A 23,322-nucleotide genomic window follows, 5' to 3' on the forward strand; every position below is an offset into this window, starting at 1 on the left:
AGAAGACAATGTATGGGGCGAGGCCAAGATGGTGGCCGGAGCAGTTGCTTGAACAAGAGCTCCGCTCACGGCCCACCATAAACTACAAATATCCTGACCCTGCGCGGCCTTAAATACGCAGCCGAGGAGTGCGGAGCCTCCACGGACATCCGGGGGAACTGGATGCCCGTAAAAGAAGCAAGTGAGGGAAATTAAATCCACCGACGGGAAGGAAATTCAAGGCGGCGTGGCTCATTGTTAAAATGCCCAACCAGCCTCGCAGGGCCTAGAGACCCTGACCGAGCGACACCAGCGCGTCAGAGACTGGGTGAGAGGGGAAGCCGCTGCTTCCGGAGCCCCGGCGCGGCGGTATGAGGAGGCGCGGCCGGGCCTACGATTGACCGATCTGGACCCCCGCAGCAGCTTCTTGGATGCGCAGCGGAGGATTTGGAGCCTAGCAGCCTGAGCGGGGCCAGCGCGACGCTCAACACATCATTAAAATATCTAAATAAACCCGGCGGGCCTAGAGACCCTGACAGAGCAACACCTGCGCACCTGGGACCGGGTGAGGGAAGGGGCTGCTGTCACCGTAGATCTGATGCAGCGAGTCAGTCAACGTGCGGTGGCGGTGGCAGAGACTGGCAGCTTGAGCGGAGCTAGCACGTTGCTGGATTGGCCACAACAAGCAAATAACGGAGGCCCGAGCCGCGAGGAGAAAAAAGGACCCGCGGTCCCCAGCGGGCGGCCGCGCTCGGCTGCCTGCCACTAAGAGGAGAAGAAAGGTAGGTAAGGAGAGGCTGACAAGAGGGGAGAATTGAGAGGGCAGAAACTGTGAAAAGCCAAGGTGAAGGGTGGAGTGAGAAAGGGAAGGGCGAACAAGGGAAAGACAAAAGAAAAATGAAAGAAAATAGAGGAAGAAAGGGTGAAAAACTACTAAAGGAGAAAAGAAAGGAAGAAAGAAAGGAAAGGTGAAAAAAAAAGAGGGGAAGAAGGAGGAAGAAGGGGAAGGAAAGGAAAAAAAAGAGGAGGAAAGCAGAAGGGAAACCAAAAGGATAAATAAGGAAGTGAAGAAGGTCACAGTTAAAAGGAAACTAGACTACAAGAAGCAAACTTGATCTCCTTGCACACCCTATATGAACACCATACGTCTTATTTGCACAAAGGCTGAAATACAGTGAAACAAGACAAAGGCACCAAGGAGCAACAAAATAGATCAAGTGGTTCACTCTATGCGCTTGAGAGCCGTTCTGATGAGCGGGCCGAGCAATCTCACAGGAAAAATAACAACGGGACGGTCCGAGACAGAGAACCCACATAGGGATCATAGGAAGTAGCACCTCAATATATCACTCTGAACTGTCCGGAAACCACAATCTGAAATATCGGAAGTACCGGTCCCCCTGAAGCACCTCAGGCATTAGGAGCAGAGGCCCCCACTAGCCCATCAGCCACTCGAGATCCCACCAAAGTAATAAAACATTCACACCAGTACTACAGTAGACAAATGAATCCTATAATTGAACCAAACCCAAGGCTCATACAGGACAGCAATAAATCGAAGATCTTGGGCTCACAGCAAAGGGATAAAAGCAAAGAAGCGCACGGGGGGCCCCGAGTAGCTCATACTTGGAGGTTCAATCGTAGGCAAGAAAAACACTCCCACCAGAGAGGGGCTTTTGGCTCATAACAAGCATTGGAAGAAGGATAGAGCTAGCGGGTAAATCAACAGCGATCACCACAAAAGGCCACAATGGGTAAACCGAAACAGACCAAAACGGTACCCCTCATGGACAGAGGAGCCCCATCCACCATTAACACCTCGGACTCCCAGAGCAAGACACTTCACCAAGTGAGCGAAACGCTACGCACTCATTCCCAACAATTTGACAAGCTCCTGCAAGCAGTCATGGACACTAAAACATTGCTCGAGAGTAAGATAGACGCTGCCATTCTGGAGGTCACACTGCTCCGTGTGGATCACCGTAAACTAATGGAAAGGGTTGCCAACACGGAGCTAGCACTAGAAACTGTCCATTCAGAGGTTGCGAACATGAAATCTAAAATCCAGCAGATGGAAATCGAAATAACACAATTGCAGCGCAGAGCCGAGGACGCAGAGGGCCGATCCAGACGCAACAACGTCAGATTTCTCGGTATTCCAGAGCGAATTGAAGCAAATAAAGCTGAAGAGTTCTTAGAAAATTGGCTAAAAGACAAAATGCAGATACAGGACACGACTAAAGCTCCAGTGATAGAAAGAGCACGCAGAATCCCTGGTAGACCTCCAAGAACAGGTGCACCACCTCGACCATTAATAGCGCGATTCTTGAACTACAGAGACAGAGATCAAGTTCTGCAATATTTCAGATCCTCAAGCCCTGTCAGTCTGCAAAACTTCAACATCACAGCCTACCCAGACTACACTATGGAAGTGCAACGCAAAAGAGCATCGTTTGTTAAAATTAAGCAGTTGCTTCGCAAACATAAAATCAAATGCTCACTTATGTTCCCAGCTCGCCTCCGAGTAATCAACGGTGACAAGGTCCTTATATTCCCTACCCCGGAAGATGCATGGACATGGATTCATGCTAAGCGACTAGTTGATCCAACCAAACATGACACTGCACAGGAAGATTAGATCACCCCCAGTTCCCAAAAACAGAAGAAGAAAACTTCACCGGCACGTCCAACAAAATCACAGATGGCGGTCGATCAGGCGCAAGCATTAAAGGAAGCCAGCACATTTGCACGCTCGCATTCGGACACCAGAAGCGAAGCAGAAACCATCAACAATAGCCCAATGCGTAGCGGATCTAGCTCGCCTCTCTCTTCGCTGATCGGTGGGCCGGACCTTAGCCCACGCACGGCAGATGACATATGAGGCTTCCCCACCGGCTCCCACGACCTGAAAAATTTGACACAACGTCGAAAGAAATACTGTATGAGACCAAGGTGTGGACATGAGACAAGATTAGCAGTCCAGGACAGCTGAAAACAGTCCCCATGATCGCAGAATTAGCTGAACATGTCCACCGCCAAGCATGACCAGACTCGGCAGCAACATCAGACACTGCAGACAAACTGGCAAGGGAAGACACAAAGCCCTACTTGTGTTTTTTTTTTTTTTTTTACCTTTCCCTCCTTTTGGCTGTGCAGGGCTACAACACAGCGGAGGTGGGTCGCACAAAAACTCTCGTCCTCCATTAAACCTCGTCCTCCCACCATCTATACGGTCCCAGAATGGAACAGACACGTATGGACACTCATTTAGGCACCAGTTGTGCTAAATTGTTTAAAATTGGGCTTCCCCCAACATGTTCTCTCTTTTATTATAGATGTTCTCTCCTCTTTTCTTTTCCTTTCTTTTTTCACCTTTACTGGAAGAGCATCCCTCGCTTTTCTCTTGGTCCTATCTCTTACACAATCATAGTTGGGGAGATGACGAGGTACCATGGGGGTGGAGGGTGGGATTCCCGGCCCCCACGAAACACTGGCGCAAAAGAAGGGACGCATCAAACCATCTCACACAGAGAATCCACATATAAAATATTAACCTGGAATGTGAAGGGTATGGCGGGTGTGATTAAACGAGGCAGGATACACACGTACTTAAAACGTCACCATATACACATAGCTATATTACAAGAAACGCATCTCACTCCAGCGGATCTCCAAACAATAGAAAAGAAATGGGGTGGGCAAGCGCATGGAGCCGGGATGTCAACGTTCGCAAGGGGAGTCCTCATCTGGATAGCCCCGGGGGTTCCTTACACGGCAACGCACTGCACAACAGACGAGACGGGCAGGTTCGTTCAGCTGTAGGGCTCGCTTGACGGGGCTCCGCTGGCGATATTAGGACTGTATGCCCCAAATGTTAGACAAGGAGAATTCCTACTGAACATCATCCTGCGCTTGTCAAAAGACCTGACCTTGTCTGGCACATGTGGAGGAGACCTGAACTGCACACCACAAATGGATATGGACAGATCACACCCCCCCCCCCCGGTTGCAGCTGCCCCAGTAAGGAAAAACTCCCAAATCCTACAATCATGGTTGACTGAACGCCGACTGATAGACGTATGGAGGCACTCACACCCACTAGCCAGGGAGTATTCTAACTACTCTCCTGTACACCGCTTACATACCCAAATAGACTTAATAATCAGCTCACAAGATATGATACACAGATTCACAGGCTCTGCATACATGGCAATGATAATCTCAGATCATTGCCAACTTATAGCGCACATTCGATGGGGTAGACCTTGTGCGTGCATCCCTACCTGGCATCTCTAACCATGTTTACTACTAGATCCACCGTTTAGAAAAGAACTAGCCACTCATATCACGTCTTATTTCAAACTAAACAGGGGAACAGTGAACTCCCGGGCAACCGAATGGGACGCACACAGGTGGTAATAAGAGGCACTTGCATATCAGTGGCAGGAGGGGTCTGTCAGACACTGTCACAGGACCTCTAAAAATACGAACGAGACGTACGCAAGGCGGAATGTAAAATTGCAGAAAAAACAATAACAGAAGCGGAGCTCGGGCAACTGCGAACGAAATGGAAAGAGGCGGACAATCGCCTCAGGCAATATGACTACTGTCACTACTTCGCTCGCTCACATGCGGAGGGAGATATACCAGGGAGATTGCTAGCGTGGCTACTAAGGAACGAATAGCGGAATACTCCTATAGGCGCCATCCGCCTAGACACAGGGATGATAATAAACACTCAGGCGGAAATAAATGATGCCTTCAAAGATTATTATAGCATACTATACAGGGCCCAACCCCCCCCCCACCAGAACAATTAAGCGAGTTCTATAAGGAGATACAGTTAAATCGCCTCACTCCAACACAGGCAGAAGCCCTAGAGATCCCAATCGGCCTTGAAGAGATACAGCAGGCCTTCCAACAATTGGCACATTGTAAGGCACCTGGCAGTGACGGCCTTCCCATACAGTACTACAGCACTTTCTCGGCACAAATACTAACACCTTACCTAGACATGCTGGAAGAGGCCCTTGAGAACGGTCAATTACCAGAATCTCAACGTGAGGCGAAAATAGCGGTGTTACCCAAACCGGGCCGCAATCCACTTGACGTTCGCTCATACCGACCACTATTATTACTGAACTCAGATTGTAAACTGCTTGGCAAAGTATTAGCAAACCGCCTGCTCCCTTTGATATTGGATCTGGTACATCCGGACCAGACTGGATTTATACCTGGCCGTAATACTTTTATTAATATACGAAACCTCCTGCGTATGATGGCAAATACCCCGAATGGGGAATACAAGCATGTGGCAGTATCATTAGATATCGAGGAAGCGTTCAATACCTTAGGATGGCCCTTCCTGATGGAGACACTAAATCGAATGGGTTTTGGTAAGAAGTACATAGAATGGATCAAGATCTTATACTCTGCACCGTTGGCAAGGGTCAAGACAGGCGACACTATTTCTGAGAAGTTCAGTATAGGCAGAGGAACTAGACAAGGTTGCCCACTGTCCCCATTATTATTTGCTCTTGCTATCGAACCACCAGCAGCCCGCCTACGTTCATTAGCCCCGGAATGGGGCATTCTGGACTGGCGTACACACCGCATTGTATCACTTTACATGGACGACACACTCATATTCCTGCGTAACCACACTGAATCCCTCTCGGGCATACTAGAGCTGATGGACCAATTTGGAGCAATCTCCGGATTAAAAGTGAATTGGTCAAAATTCTGCTTGTACCCGATGCGTGCAGTGCCAGAAATACACCGCCTCGATCCCACTACCAGCGGCCTGAAATGGTGTTACACCACTTTTAAATATTTAGGGATAATCGTTTACCACGACTCCCTAGACCTCAAGGAGGGCAATTTAGGACAGCCCATCAGATCCATAAGGGGCTCCCTACCCTTCTGGCGCTCGCTTCCACTTTCACCCATGGGCAGAGTGGCTTAGCAAAGATGATAGTATTGCCGCGGTTATTATATTTTTTCATGGCACTCCCACTGACACTCCCCAATTCTTTTTTCAAGATTTTGACCAGCATTCTAATAGACCTGGTGTGGGGCAACGGTCGCCGACGAGTTGCTAGAGCAAAGATACACCAACCACTCACGCTGGGAGGGCTAGGGGCACCACGATTTTAGCTCTACTACGCCTCTGCACAATTATACTGGGTGATCAAATGGATCAGAAATCCCACATGTACAGAAGCACAAACGGCGCACAATGACCTTGGTCACACTAATGCTGGTTGCTTGAACGGGATGGCCCTCACCATATATACAACACTCTATTAAACACTGCCCGTTGGGTTTGGCATAGGTTCGTAATGATGGGGAATAAGAAACCGCAGTACTCCCCAAGGATACCACTGATGGCCATCCCGAAAGTAGAAAAGGTGGCAGCGAAACTCGGTCTGACAGCATGGCCCGGGAAAGGCGTACAAACAGTAGGTGATATATATGGTGACGGACACCTCTTAACTTATGCAGCGCTAGCTAATGCCCATAATCTGGGACATGGATGCTTCATAGCATACAGCGCATTGCGACAAGTAGTAAGGACAGCATGGAACTGCGGAAATGACGAACCGAAGACTGCACCAATCCTACATGATCTAATAGATAACACGGATACCCCAATCACCATATCGGGATTATATAAAACACTGACCTCACACACCGAACACAAGCAGGAACAAGCCAAAAATATGTGGGATGAGGATCTTACTACACCTCTCTCACACAGGCATGGTGCCAAGCTATGACAATGACATACACAGTGTCACGCAACCCCCGCCTTAGATACACACAGTTCAACTACCTACACCAAACATATCTTTCACCATATCGGCTTACTCGCATGTTCCCATTATCGCCGCAGGAGTGTCCTAGATGCGGAGTTGCTGAAGCCTCTTTCTTCCACATGACATGGGAATGCCCACTAATAACGAATGCATGGAGAGACATAACATGACTGATCGCAGAGTGGCTTGATACTCCTCTGTCCCCAACACCGGAATTGTGCCTACTAGGAATAAGAGACAGACCCAAAGGACAGAAACAGGCAAACAGATGCATTGATTTAGCGCTAGTGCTAAACAGACGCCTAATAGCTATACATTGGAAGGCACCTAGTGCGCCATGTACCCGCCAATGGCAGAGAGATCTGTTACGCTGGGTGAAAGCAGAAGCACACACACTGCAATCACTCTTAGACAGGAGGGTGCAAGTTAAGGGCATAGAAACATGGGACTCTTTTGTCAATAATTTGGAATTAAAGATGACACGCGACCCCCTTGAGCAATAGGCTCGACTAAATAACAGGGTAAAAAGGATACAACATACATACGCAAAAAATTAAGAATCGCCACACACATCAAGAAAGGCAGCCCACTTTTGAATCACATTGAGATGCATACAGCACGTTCCCGTCCCCCCCTCCCGAAAAAGGAACACAAGAAATAGAAACCATGGACACCCCCGTGTGGCCCTCCCCCGGACCACGATCTTCTCTCTCCCTTCACCTCTCTCTCCTTTTCTATAACCCTCTTTGTTATATTGCTTTTAAATAAATTCAGCTGAATGTATAATAGCAATCACATTGATATGTGTTCAAAAGACATGCAAATGTGCCTATATCCAGTACACAAAATAAGTATGTAAATGTCTACATTTGGTGACACACCTGTATTTTCTCACAGACTGAATATAATAAAATAGATTTAAAAAAAAAAAACTTAGGAGGCAATGTTTAAAATATTTGTGCAATAAAACATATAGTAACACAGTGAAAAGACCACAAAAATACACCACACAGGTTTAGAATAATGTAAGATATTTATCTGATTAAATTAAGGTCAAAACGATAAATATTAAATGAGCACAAGTTGAGATATCACTTTTGCAAGACTAAAGAGTCTTAAATCTTAGAAATCAACAGTTGTCTCTTGTTTGCACAAATTACCTGGTTTGCATCAAATATAACACGCACAGAGACCGCAGAGGAGGAGATGCGTGGAAAAATAGGGTGTGCGTCTGATTTTCCTGTGCGGCACAGATGATGGATTGGTTCTTTCCATGCTGCAAGGGGCTTTGTATCGCTTTCCAGTGTACAGTCTTGGTTTCTCACCGCGATGCGGGGATCTTTTTGACGCCCAGGGATGATGCAGGGAAATCCAGGGCATGCAGGAAGAAGTCACAGGCATTGCATCAATCCGGTAGCCGATGTGTTGAATTTTCTGTCGCAAAGCAGGCGCTGTGTCGATTTTTCACTCAGGAAGTCGGGCTGTGTCATTCCGGTTTGACTGTGCATCAATCCAGTAGACTGTGTGTCGCATTTCTAGCCACCAGACTGGCACTGCATCGATCCTTCACTTGTGAAGTCAGACTGCATCATTCCAGCTTGGCTGTGCAGCGATTTCTCAGTTGCAAAATGGCTGTGCATCATTTCCAGCAGACTGTGCATTGGTTTTCGTCGTACAAGGAGTTTCCTGAAGAGATGCTGTCCTTTTTTCCCTGAGACTTCAGAAAACAAGGGGCAAGCTCAATCCAAGCCCTTGGTGAGCACTTCTCAGCATAGTCAGAGGGCAGCAGGGCAACAGCCAGGCAATAGTCCTTCTCAGCAAAGCAGTCCAGATGAGTTATTTGGGCAGCCTAGCAGTTCCTCTTGACAGGTTGCAGGTTCAGGTCCAGAAATGTCTGAGTCGGTGGGGTCAGGGACCCAGTTCATATACCCAAAAATGACTTTGAAGTGGGGGAGACTACATAGAGCGGTTTTGAAGTGCACAATTTCCCTTTTCAGTACAGTTCTGTCTGCCGGGGTCTCAGTAAGGGGATTGGCAGTCCATTGTGTGAGGGTAGGTCCCTAGCCTTTGAAATGTAAGTGTCAGGTTCTCAACCCTTCCAGCCCAGGAAGACCCACTCACTGTGCAGATGAGTGTAGGTGTGACTGAGTATCCTGTGTTTGTGGTTGTCTAGGTGAAATGCACAAGGAAGCTATCAATCAGCCCAGCCCAGACGTTGATTGGAGACAGGCTGCAAGGCACAGATGGATTTTAAGTGCAGAGAAATGCTCACTTTCTAAAAGGTGCATTTCTAAAATACTAATATAAAATCCAACCTCACCAGTAAGCGGGATTTTCTATTACCATTCTCTACATACTAAATATGACCAGGTTAACCCTTTCTGATCAGAATCTACCACTCAAATAGTATATGAGGGTAGACCTAATACTATCCTATGAAAGGAGCAGGCCTCACAGTAGTGGAAAAATAATTTAGGTGTTTTCCACTACCAGGACATATACAACACACATGTGCATGTCCTGCCTTTGACCTACATAACACCCTGCCCTATGGGTACCTAGGGCCTACCTTAGGGGTGACATATGTAGAAAAAGGGGAGTTTAAGGCTTGGCAAGTACTTTTAAATGCCAAGTCAAAGTGGCAGTGAGACTGCACACACAGGCCTTGCAATGGCAGGCATGAGACATGGTTAAGGGCTACTTTTGTGAGTGGCACAACCACTGCTGCAGGCCCACTAGTAGTATTCAATTTACAGGCCCTGGGCACATGTAGTGCACTTTACTAGGGAATTACAAGTAAGTCAAATATGCCAATTGGGGATGAACCAATGTTACTATGTTTAAGGGAGAGAGCATATGCACTTTAGGACTGGTTAGCAGTGGTAAAGTGTGCAGAGTCCCAAAACCAGCAAAAACAGTGTCAGAATAATATATATATATATATATTTTCCCCTATTAGACACTCTTTTTGTAGTAACTGTTCACATTAAGGCCTTCATTTCAACCTCTGCGGTATTTTCCAAAGACCGCCGAGGTTCCACCGGGCCGAAGACCGCCAGTGTTGGCGGTCTTCCGCCAACCATATTATGACTGCTGGCGAACCTCTGCCCTTTTTTGGATGGAGAGCTGCCAGCAGCCATACTGGCAGTCGGTGGTGTAGTGGAGGCTGCTCCACCATCAACGCCACGTCATCAGAACACCGCCCACCAAAATACGACTCAGTATTCGGTGTGGCAGTGTTCTGGTGATGGGGTGCTGGCGGCGGAGCAGCCCCCATGGATCCCATTACCTCCTGGAGGATCACCGAAACAGGTAAGGTGATCGTTCGTTAGGGAAGGGGGATGGGGGGTGTTGTGTGGTGTGTGCGTGCATGGGGGTGTGAGTGTGTAGAGGAGGGTGTGAGTGCGTGTATGTATGCGGGGGTGTAATGTGTGTAGGGGAAATGTTACGTGGTATGTGTGCATGTATGTGCGCATGTCTGTGTGTGAGTGGTGTGAGCATGCGTGAAGGAGGGGTGGGGGTATGTTTGGGGGATCTATGGGGGTTGGGGCGTGGGTGGGGAGGGGGTCCTACTACCTTTGGAGGATGGTAGGGGGTAGTGGGTGTTGGGGGTGGACTCAGGGGAGAGGGAGGGGGGAGACCCCAATCAGTGCCAGGGAGCGAATTCACTGGCACTGATAGTGCATACCGTTATGGATTTCGTGGCAGTTGAAAACCCCACAAAATCCATGGAGGTATGCAGGGTCCTGATACCACCGGCGGACTAGTGACGGCCGCCGTTGTCTCCAGCCTGGCTGTCGTTACCGCTGTGGCAGACGGTGCAGGACATTGGCATTTTGGCATATGCCAAACTGCCAATGTCATAATGGGGCGGTAATGACCGCCGGCCTGTTTGGGATCTTACCGCCCTTTTTGCACCGTCCGCCAGGGTCGTAATGAGGGCCTACGTTTCATTAGAAGGCATTGGCAGGGATGGATGAGATAAGTTCATAAGAAATAAGTTTGAAAATGATATAGAGAAAAATGCACTTTCTTAAGAAAACAATTTAATTTCTGTTGAAAATGTTTTGTAATTGAATGGATTAGTGGTCACGCTACAACCTAGGGGGCACCTCAGTCTTATTGACTCTGTTGAGGGGTAATGGGTGTATAAGATAACATGATTACAATGATGAAATGAAAAAGTTAATATGCGATGTATATAGCATTTGGAAAAAGACAATAATGAATATACTTATTTTAAAATATATTACTTTAGAGGTACTTTACCACGATTTAGGGATCACTAAATGTTGTTTTCATACAAGTGCTTATTGTAATCGAATGCTTATCCATGAAAATTTGGATCCCACAGTTTGAATTATACTCCATTAATGCACGTAACCAAATTTTACATACATTTTAAGAAAAGAGATTGGGAGGCAATATAAAGGAAATGGCAAAATCAGGACTGGAAGGTGAATGCTCTATGGGTTATGTGCCCTATGGGTTGTGGGAAGGGTGTGAGTAGAGGGAGTGGCTTCTTGTTGGATATAACTAAGCCACTCAAACACAGTGAAATTATGGCCAGTTGAAGGCTTTGGAACCCTCAACAACGTTTTGGAAGGAGAAAGGCTCCTGGAAGGGAGAAAAGTATGAAATATCTATATATAAGTATATCGACACACACAGACTCACAGACCCATGGAAACATTCATAGACTAACTCACAGACACTCACACATCTACTCAAAGACTCACACATAGACCCACACAGAGACTCATACAACCACTCACAAACCTACTCACACGCCCACTCACAGACTCATGCATACACTAACACACCCACTGACAGACCCACTCACACACTAACAAACCAACTCACAGACCCACTCAGACACTTACACAGCCCCTCAGAGTCCCACTGAGACACTCACACAGCCAAACACACACCCAATCAGATACTAACACATCCACTCACTTGTCCACTTAGAGAGACACACACCAAGTCACAGACCCACTCATAGACTCACACACTCACACACAGACTCACTAAGACATTGAGAAGCCCACTCATAGGCTTACTCAGACACTTAAACGCCTACTCACAGACTCACTCACATACTCATACACTCACTCACAGACCCATTCAAACACTCATACACCCACTCACAGACCCACTCAGACTCCCCCATATCCATTCATAGCCCCACTTAGAGACTTACAAGCCCACTCAGAGACTCATGCAGACACTCACAAACCCACTCACACACCTACTCAAACACTAACACACCCACTCACAGACCCACTCACAGACTCAGACATCCACTGAGGCACTCATGCATCTACTCACTGACCCACTCAGACACATACAACCACTCACAGACCCACTCAAGCACTCATGCACCCACTTACCTACCTACTGAGACACTCATGCACCCACTCACAGACCCAGTGAGGTACTCATGCCCCCACTCATACACGCACTCAGAAACTTATGTACCCGCTGGCAGATCCACTCAGGCACTCGTGCACCCACTCACAGACCCACTGAGGCACTCAAGCACCCACTCACAAACCCACTCAGATACTCATGCACCCACTCACAGATCCAGTCAAGCACTCATGCACCCACTGACAGATCCAGTCAGACACTCATGCACCCAGTCACAGACCCACTCAAGCACTCATGAACCTACTCAAAGACCCACTGAGACACTCATGCACCCACTCGCAGATCCACTGAGACACTCATGATCCCACTCACAGACCCACTTAGGCACTTTTGTACTCACTCACAGACCCACTCAGACACTCATGCATCCACTCATAGACCCACTGAGGCACCAAGTCATACAGCCAATCAAGCACTCATGTACCCACTTACAAACTGACTTAAGCACTCATGCACCCACTCACAGACTGACTCAAGCACTTATGCACCCACTCACAGACCTACTGAGGCACTCATGAACCCACTCATACATATTCATTTACTTATAAATACATCTACTACTGCATGTACTCACTTACAGATATTCACACATTCAATTAGTCAGTCATACAGCCACTCATCCATACAACCATTCACACCTCCAGTCACTCACTTGTACAGAAAGACACCCACCTAGTCACTCAGTCATACACCTCCTAACACCCCCACTTAATGGGTTGTGGCAGGTTATGTCCAGGATGAGTCTAGCTGCTGCGTTCCAGATTCTCTACAGTCTTGCTTGTAGCTTTTTTGTGATGTTGGCATAGAGTGTTTTGCCATAGTCTAATTTGCTGCTGACCAGGGCGTAGGTGACCATCCTTTCTAGTATCAGTGGGGATCCATTTGAAGATCTGTCAAAGGAGCCGCCAGGTGTGGAAGCAGGCTGAAGAAACGGCATTCACTTGACGGTTCATGGAAAGTGTAGAGTCCAGGATGATGCCCGGGTTGTGTGTGTTGTCATGGGGGTGTTTCCCAGTGTGGCTGAGAACGAGGATCTCTGTCTTGTCCGAGTTAATTCTGAGGCAACTGTCTTCCAATCACGCAATGACTGCTCTCATGCCATTGTGGAAAATTTCTCTTGGCTGTTGATGGGTCAATGGAGATGGGGGAGGATCTCCAGCTGGGTGGTGTCAGCGTAGGAGATGATGTTTAGTCCATGCTGTCTGACGATCTTAGCGAGTGGGGCCATGCAGATGTTGAAGAGCGTCGGGCTTAGTGAGGATCCCTGGGGTACTCCCCCGTATGTTTCTATGGGCACTGAAGTGTATGGTGGGAGTCTGTCACTAGGGGTTCTTAAGGTCAGGAAGGATCAGATCCATTTCAGTGCTAGGAAGGGGAGCTGCGAGATAGGTCTGTAGTTTTCCATCTCACTTGGGTCGGCAGAGAGTTTCTTCAGGAGCGGGTTGATCTCTGTGTGTTTCCAGCTGGATGGGAAGGTGGCGATTTCAATGGAGCAGTTGATAGTCCAGCAGATGTCTGGTACAGTGGTGGCGCTGGCCAATGTTGAAGATGTGGTGCGGTCACGGGTCCGAGGGTGCCCCTGAGTGTATGGATTTCATGAGTTTCCGGGTGTCTTCTGTGAAGATAGGGGTCTAGTGGTTCAGATTCTGTGGCATGGGTTTTTTGGTGATGCTGGTGAGCAGTGGTGGTGGGTTTCAGATCTTGAAACCTTCATATAGATCCTTGAATTTCTGGTGGAAATAGGTGGTGAGGTTGTGGCAGAGGTCTTGCGACAGGGGATGTCTCAGGTGTCTGATGAGAGGTTCGTGAACTCCTTGACTATGGTGAATAGATCCATGCTGTTGTGTGCGTTGGTGCTGATACGTTCTTGAATGGCGGCTTTCTTGGAGGCTCTGATGCACTGGTGGTGCATGGTGACTACGTCTTTGTAGGCTGTGTGATCTGCAGTTTTTTGGCTGTTCTGCCTTTTTCTTCCACTTGTCTGCAGTTGCGTTCGGATTCTTGGAGTTCTGTCATAAACCAGTTCGGTTTCCACTGGTGCTGGTTTCTGGTGGGTTTTCTGTGGGGGTCTATGGTGTTGGCGCATTCTGTAATCCAGTGGTGCAGGTTGCGAGCTGAATCATTTGCCTTTCTGGCATCCGGGAGGGGTGGAGTGGCTGAGGGTATCGTGAGCTGGGTTTTGGTGACTTTGCTCCAGTTACTACCTGTGGTCGGACCAATGATGTTGGAAGTGTGTCAGATGATGATGATGTTTCCAGCCAAAAAGACGGGGTCGAGTGTGTGACCTGCTAAATGGGTGTGGAGGTTGACTATTTGCTTGAGACCGAGGGAGGCAAGGTTGGAGATGTTAGGGTTATTGTAGTTTTCAAGGTAGAAGCTGAGGTCACTGAGTAGGATGTAGTCAGTGGAGGCGAGCCCGTTGGGGGTGAAGAGGTAGGCAAAGGTTTCACTGAACTTGTAGTGAATCCTAGTTTGTTTTAATGGGAAACAGGAGTTAGCTTAGCCTTTGGCTTGCAGACTCATGCCCCCATCACCTAGTGACTTTTACCCTACTTAACTTGTTCTGTTTTAGCGCATTTATTTAATTATATCTTTTTAGATGGCTGCCTTAATTCTAGTTAGGCCAATGTTTTAGTTTCACGTTATCAGTGCCACTGCACTATGGCATCAATATCAAGCAACAAATATAAACAAACTGTAGGAGTTCACATTAGGTACTTTGCCTCTTCAAGCCTTTGAGGGAATTGTTTACATATATTACCGTCCCAGCATGTTTTGTCATCTATTGTTTGGGAACAGACCTACGTAAGGGGTCTGAGCAGATCTGTATAAAAGCACCTCACTTAAGACAGATAGTCAGAGGGATTCTGACCAGATGCCATCGCTGCAAGAGACAGATCCATGTGTGTTCCTTGGATCCGCTTGGTGGCAGGCTGAGTTTCTTCCATGGTTGAGGACGTTCAGAATGCTGGTGTTGTACCGGTAGGTGGTGCAAGAACCAGGGTCTCCAGTACTGGGTGTGGTCCAGGCACAAACAGAAGCAGATGGTCTTGCCTTTGGTGGGCCTTTAGCACACCAGCAGCACCCTGGCCACCATTAAGGGGAGGGAGTTCGGAGGGTACAGTCAGCTGGGAGACGGGAGGTTGGGAAAGTGATCCACAGGGAAAAAGGAAGGCCATGGAGGCAGCAGTGGCAGGGATAGAGCAGGGGGGCAGAAATGGCAAAATAAAATGGAAAAAAGGAGAAAAAGAGACAGGAAGAAAAAAGATGACAGAAAGCAGAGACACACACAGACAGGTACCGATGGCCACTAGGCCACCAGAAATGAGGTGAAGGTGGGGGCCTGTGGGTGGAGGTGGGCCTTGAACTGAGAGTCAGGCAGGCTCTCTGTCCGATCATCATCAACAGCAGCAGCAATGAGTGGAGCTGTGCAGAGGGGAACGGGCAGCCGCTGACCAGGAGGTCACACTGACACATACACTGACACACCCAGGCACACACTCATGCATACACTAACACATATAAATGTACACAAGCAGACATCCATACATTAACATACAAACATAAAACATATAGTTCATTTTTCTTAAACTGTAAAAGGTGGTTCTAACAAGAACATTTTTTGGGGGCGTTAAATGTTGAACTTTTTTGTGTTTTTGAAAAATGATATTTTTTATGTGTTTTTCAAAAATGAAAAACTGGCAACTATAAAAATAACTGCCAACATGGGCAACATGTTTGAAAACAAAACAAAAAACGTAAAATTTGTGCTCTCTTGCGGTACCCAAAATTACTGGTATAGACTGTTCTCCAACAGTTAGTAATTTATGGAAGTCTGAGCACCCAGTAGTAAGGTTGATAAGTGTCTCCTGGTGCCAGTACAGCTGCTGTAGATGAGCGAACCTGCTGTTCATTTTCCCTCTGCGCTCTAACCATATGATGTGGATGGATTATTTTCAGATGTTTGAGCACAGAAGTGGTGCCATGGAAGTACTTTTTGCTAGTACCTGTTGATAAGCTTTTCTTGCACAGAGTGCACTCCAACGTCCAAGCTACTACCTTCTTCTTCCCTGAGGGGATGGTGAAAAATGTCCACGTTATTGATACCTTCCTGGCTAGAAGTTGTTCCTCTTCAGATGATGACTCCAAATGCTTCTCCTCTGCTGGATTTTGTGAAGAAGCTACAATTTTTGAAAATCAAAAGAAACACCAAGCTGGAAAACACTGCTGCTAGGGTAAATGGGAAAAGGTTGAGAGAGAAAGAACCACACCCAACGGGAAACAAATGGGAGGGACTTCCTTCACACAAGGTGGAAAGAGTTTTCAGCCAATGAAAACACTTTTTCACATTGCAGTGACGTTTTGGTGGCATTGTGACGTTGTCGCAAATTTGACATTTTCATGAAAATGACTTGAAATATGAAATTACCTACGTTTATGTGAGTTTTTATTACATAATATCAAATCCCTGACTTTCAAATTAAATTTTTACAGCATACATATCATTTTACATACTTAAAAAAATCACACAACTTCACAGATGTTCAGCGAAACTAGAAGATGGCAATGAGATGGTCCTCAACGGATTCGCAAATTCTAAAAATATATTTAAAAAAATACTATAATACTTTTCAAAATTACATTATTTACATAAATACAATTTTTTTAAAGTAATGTTTTATAATAAATAACATCTGTCTAATCTCTACTATGCAAAATACCACTTCATGAGCAGCAGCCCAATGTAGAATTTCGAACATAGCACAATACATAAACAGCAACAAACAATATTAGCCTAATCTACATAACAGAACAATACAGGAAATCACATTTGTGTACTACTAACTAGGTGATTATTAACAATGCAGTAGTGCATAGGTGTTATTACTTAACAATATAAAAGCTCTACAAATTCACTGAAAAAACTGAAAGTTATAGGTACTTTAAACTTAGGAAAATACAGTTTTTAAAAAGTGTAGAAATTCACTGAAAAAAATAAAGGTTACAGGGACGTTATAGTTAGGAATTAGAATTGTTTTAAAAAAAATAGAGATTCACTTAAAAAAACCAAGGTTACAGGGACATTATAATTAGGCTCTAAATTTACTCGGACAAATCTATAGTAATTCAGCAGTTATAGTTATGGTTAGCTGAAGTAACTATAACTTGTGCCCTAAGATAAATATAACTCGCTCCCTCACCATGCAGTGCTAATTACCCCACATATTACAACACCTGTAACATCTTTGATAGCATGATTCATCATATCAATGTCATATTTGCAGTAAAATTATTGAGGAGAAAACTGTGCATAGCAAGGGCGCGAGTTATAGTTACCTTAGGGCACGAGTTATAGTTACTGCAGCTCACCATAACTCTAACTGTTGAATTTCTATGGCGTTGTGTGAGTACATTCAGAATCCCTGTAACCTTTGTTTTTTTTTAAAGTGTATATACATGTACATATATATATGTAACATGTATATATGTATATCCATCTATCTATCTCTATATATACATATATATATATATATATATATATATATATATATATATAAAGTGGTGGTAGCCACACAGTAGTTACAGTTTACTGTATAAATGGTTAAAGTGACATTATAGTTAAGTGACAATTTCAGTGCCAATGCTATGTTTTAAAGTCAAAAAGCACTGAAATTTGTGAGTTATAGTTACTATGACTTGTAACCTAAAGTAACTATAACTCACACCCTCGCCATACACAGTCTTGTCATCAATAATGTAATTTTAAATTTTGCAGTGATGTTATCAGTGATATTATAAAACAAGTCAAAAGTGATGAAATATATGGCATAATTAGCTGGTCATGGTGAGGGAACAGGTTATAGTTACCTTAGGGCACAAGTTGTAGTTACTAGACATAAATATAACTTGTGGAGTTCACTGGTTTTTGGTTTAAAATGTTACATTGGCACTGAAATTTTCATCTGATTATAACATCACTTTAACCTTTGCTTTTTTCAATAAACTTCTAGGAATTTTTTACCATAAAGTTATATTTATGATCATATGCACAGCCACCTGCCAGCCATGTGCGGCCAGACATGGGCATGCATAGCTTTCAGTGCCTATTCCTGGCAGGCAAGCAACACCATGCTGCACACGGCCAAAGGCCCTGAGTCCAACCCCCCGTGTCAGCCAACTCCTGGTGCACAAGGTCAAAAACCATGCACATTGTTGGGTTGGCTGTAGGCTGACAGCAGACAGCCAGCTCACTGCCAGAGGGGTGGGTGGTCCCATGGCCACTCTTCCCAGACCACTATTGACAATGGGGACCCTATTCCCTGGTGCCTTTTGTTTTTAAAAAGAGAAGAGGGTGCATGTGTCATCCCTCCTCTAGTCTGTGAAGGCTTCAGAGAACTCATCCCTCAGGGACCAAAAATATATTAGTAGTGGAGGGGTGCATGCCCCCACCAAACCTGTACATAGCCCTGGGACCCCATTCCTTGGGAAAATAACATATATTTTAGGGAAGGGGGCATATGCCTCCCCTCTGAGCCCAAATGAGCCATGGAGACTGCATCCTTCTGGGCCAAAGAATAACATTAGGACAGTAAGTACGTCCCCCCCCTCCCTAAGCCTTAAATTGCCCCAGTGACCCCACATCCTGGGGTCAAAAACATTTATTTTAGGTGTGTGGACCCCTCCACAAGCCTTAATGGGGACCCAGGACCCTATCTCCTGGGTCTAAACACAAATTATAGTGGAAAGGTGCTTGTGTGCTTCTGCCCAAGCTTTAAGAGGGTCTGGGGACTCCATCCCCAGTGTCCTCTTCAATCTAAGTGGGTGCCTCGGTGCCAACAAAAGGCACCCCAAAACAGATCATCAGGGGCTGTGGGAGGAGCCCCAGCCAGCAGGAGCAAGCAGAAATTGAAATGACAGTTTACCTGCCTGTAAGAGAGCTGGCAGAGAAAAAAAGTGGGCTATCACCTGGTGGGGGCATTTTCTAAGCTCCAGCTGGGTGGGAGCACACTTGGTTTCCTCCTCTGAGAAGGGAAAGTACACTGTGTGAGGAGTGGGCTCCTTGGGACCGAAGTCAAGAGCTGTCCCCAGGGAATAGCATCCACAGGGCCTTGTAGGGCCCTATAAGGCTCAGGGAGGAGGGGACATGCACCACCTCCCCTTGAACTTATTGTGTGGCCTCAGAAGGGGGTCCCTGGAACCCATTTGGGCCTGGGGAAGGGAGATATGCACCATCTTGACCCTGGAGAATTCAGTCCACAGGGCCTTCTAAGGCTTGCAAGGAGGCTAGTGCACCTCCTCCCCTTTTAATTGATATGTCCCTGAGGGATGGGGACCCAGGAGGCCTATTAGTGGGTGCTTGCCCCCTCCCCAAATAATTATAATTTGAAAACCTTTTTTTTTTTTAAGATTTGTGATCCTGCGGGTGTATTGGATCACAATTTTTGTTATAGAAAAAATTTGCCACCAAGAGTTTCTCTGGGCCTCTACAACAGGGCATAATGGGTAATGTATCCCTACCCTGCCCCCTTATATTTTTTTTAAATTAATGTCAGGACAGAGGACTAAGTCCCAGAGTCCTGTAATGGCTGCCTGCAACATTTTTCTTCATGTTGCAAGCAGCCAATCAGAGCACTCGTGCCTGCTGGGCCAAGAGAAAAAATGCCCCCGGAGCCATTCAGAAGGCTATATTTTTTTTTTATTGGGTTTGTGGGACTCTAGCGAGTGTCCCTAAAACGCAACTGTTACACAATTATTTTGTCTGTTAATATCTCCAAAACTACTGAGTGGATTTACACCACATCAATAAAATCTTGCTTTCTGGGACACTATCTAGCTTCCTGCCATATATGGTGTAATTTCATGAAATAGTTTTGGAGTTTTTTAAATCGCTTTCCAAAATAGAGTATGAAAAATGCATGGTGATTTTCTGATTTGAGAGCATTCTTTTTTCTCGGCCCTCGCTTGACCGATCACTTCAAAACTTTCCAGGAAGACACTGAAGTGAATTAACTTTTTGGGAAAGTTTGTGAAGATTCATCAAAGTGCGCCAAAGTTATCAACAAACCAAAAAGCACTGTGACTATGGAAAAGAACACTTAACTATAACTATCGAGTGGCAGTGCAAACAGAAGTCGACAATTATATATTTTGGTCACAATAATATACTACATATAAAAATAATGGTATTGTTAAAGATTGCTTGGAAATGTAACTACAGCAAAATACATTTTGGAGAATGATTTTATCATACGGAACTCATAATCCACCAAATTGATAACAGAAACTTTGAACGCTGATCACCTTTGAGGTATGCCCTGTGGGCATGCTACCTATGATGAGAAGCATGCAAAAGAATTAAGTATTTCTAATTCTGCCCAGATGAGGAGCTCTGTTTCACCATGGTGTAAATTACTTTCTTCACAACAGTGTTATTCTTTGAAATAGAGAGGCTCAGAGCAGAAGAAATTGTGGAAGAACTGAAGATCTACTGAGTAATCAACCATGAAATGGTTTGTATCCAAAGGTAAACACAAGTACTGCTTGCATATTTGCTCAAACATTGCTCAAGAGGGACTATGGAAGCCATACATGCAGTGCCTCTAGAACAGTTAATGTTGATACACGCAGGCATCCTAAGTGTTGTTTTTAAATACAGGTACTCACTTTGAACAGATAATATTCAATTTAATAATTTATGGCATTAGGGAGCTTTACACAAAACTCCTTACCACATCAAAGGTTAGTCACAAAGAGATATAAATTCAGATGAATACATAAGTGAGAATGCAAATCTATTATAATAAAAACAACAATGTTTCTGAAATTAAAGGATCAGTTAAAATGTGATTCATTATTGTAGCAACTAGTGGAATAGATGGGTTTGTAGGTGTTTTCTAAAATTAGGTGTGGCGGGCTTTTTTTTAATGCAAGGCGTGGGTAGTTCCAAGCCTGTATTACTGCACCAGAAAATGACTGCTTTTGGACAGATGTTGTTCTGAATGTTGATACTTCAAGTCTAAGAATATTTCTTTTTTTCTTAGGTGTCTTAGACGACGGAAGTTGATGAGCAACTTTTCTAGATAAGGAGGGTTGGTGGCATTGGAGTCCAGGCTACAGTGTTTAAATATGATCCTCACCATAATTAGTTGCCAGTGTAAGTCACGTAGTATAGGGATAATGAATCCGCATTTGTCTGAGTCTAAATCCCTTATTCCCAGTTGCACTTACTGGAGTTCAACATTTGTGTTACCCTTCAACAAATCCATCCCAGTAATATATAATGGGGAAATAGTATTTCTATGAGGGACTGATATTTCCAACTGTAAAACCACATGCAATTAACAATTCCAGGGGATTTCATGTGCATGCACTCGTTTACCACCTGTTCTGAGCAGGTGGTAAATGTTTGCAGGGACCTGTTGAAGTGGGGGTAAGGGTGGGAGGTGGGGGGCATAGAGGTATTTTCTTGCAAAGGGAAGCACTCTATGCCTCCCTCAGAAAAGTAAAAGATGGAACAATGTTTGGTTGCTGATTCAATCAAAATCTAATGCAAATTTACTGTGTGGAATTACCACACAGTAAAATAAGGTCAGGTTCTCCCACGCAGGGAAAAAGCAGGTGTTGGAAAACCTACCTACTCATAATCAGGGAAAATTGGATTGCAAATGGTAATTCTGCTTTGCCCGACAACTAATTAGGACTTAAATGTAATAATTTTGTTATCACTGCAATAGAGAATCTTGGGTTTAGAAGGATGTCATCACAGTGTCTAATGTGCAGATAACTATGGCATGTGCTATTGTTTTGAACAGATATGGAAAATAAGATGTCTGTTTTTAATGATAGAAGTTAGCTTTTGCCACCCTGTTGATGTGATGGACAAGAATTAAGTAAGTGTCAGAAGTGAATCTAAGAGATTTATCTCTGGTGATATGAGGGAGAAAAACTATCTCATTTCAAAGCATCCAGAAAAACAAATCACATTAGTGAGACGTTAAATGATAAAGGGAGCTTTTTCAGGAGGTTCTCTTAAACCAGTTCTGCTATCTTTGCAGGCATGTGTAAAAGGTAGAACTGAGCGTCATCCTTATATTTGTGAACAGAAATGCATATATTCTTGAGGATCAGACTCGTTGACTCTCTTTCCTGATTGAGCAGTGCAGTAGCCTAGATCAAATCTTGGTGGATTTACATGGGACTGTAGCTTCGTGGTATATTTCTTATTCTAGCCACTTGATATCTGTTGTTGAGGAAAGAAGTGAAAGAGCTCTGGACCTCATAAAAGCCAATAATCTGTTCTATCATTCAAATTACCCTGCTATGACCAACATTGTTGAAGGATGCTGGTAAATCTTGAAACAAATATTCAGGTATCCTGTCTTTCTTTGATGCATACTATGCAGTGTTTCCAGGGTACTGGTTATGTTGACGGGATATGTTACTTTGAAAGACAGTAGTGAGTTGGTTAGAGACTTATTTGTCCAATGCTTTTCAAAGCCAGGGAAAGTTAGATCCGAAATCAAAATTGGCAAGCAAACTTGGATTTAGGTTGGGTTTTATGAGCATGAGGATGATTTCACTCAAAGATTACAGAAAGGTAACCATGTGAGGAAAGAACTGCATAGGCTGCATGAGGGAGTTTTAAGGATGGCGATATTTTCTTAAAAGACATTAGCAGGGCAAAAATCAAGGTATTTTTGTTTGCTTAAACAATTTTATATTTAATTTCCATCACAGCTGATGAGACTCCCCGGTACCTTTATATTTCTGTTGAAGTGCTTCACACTGAGTTGAGCCAAGAATGATTTTGTGTCTGATAGAATGTTTCTGTTTAGTGATGTACTGAAGCCAATCTTTGCGTTCTAATGTGTAAGGAGCTTTTATTTTGGGATCACTTTGGTTTTGCTGTTCAATCAACAATGTACATATTAAACGTTTTCATAAGCATGTACTGTCCTTCTCACCTTATGAATGGGTTTATCTATCCCTTCTTCATGCTTGATAACGAGGAATTATAATAGATATTACTGTTTATATACCACAAACTACAAACAAAAAACATCTCTTTGCACTAATAACAGCTGTTAGTATG

This window comes from Pleurodeles waltl, chromosome 7, assembly GCF_031143425.1.
Source record: "Pleurodeles waltl isolate 20211129_DDA chromosome 7, aPleWal1.hap1.20221129, whole genome shotgun sequence".
Lineage (NCBI taxonomy): Eukaryota > Metazoa > Chordata > Amphibia > Caudata > Salamandridae > Pleurodeles > Pleurodeles waltl.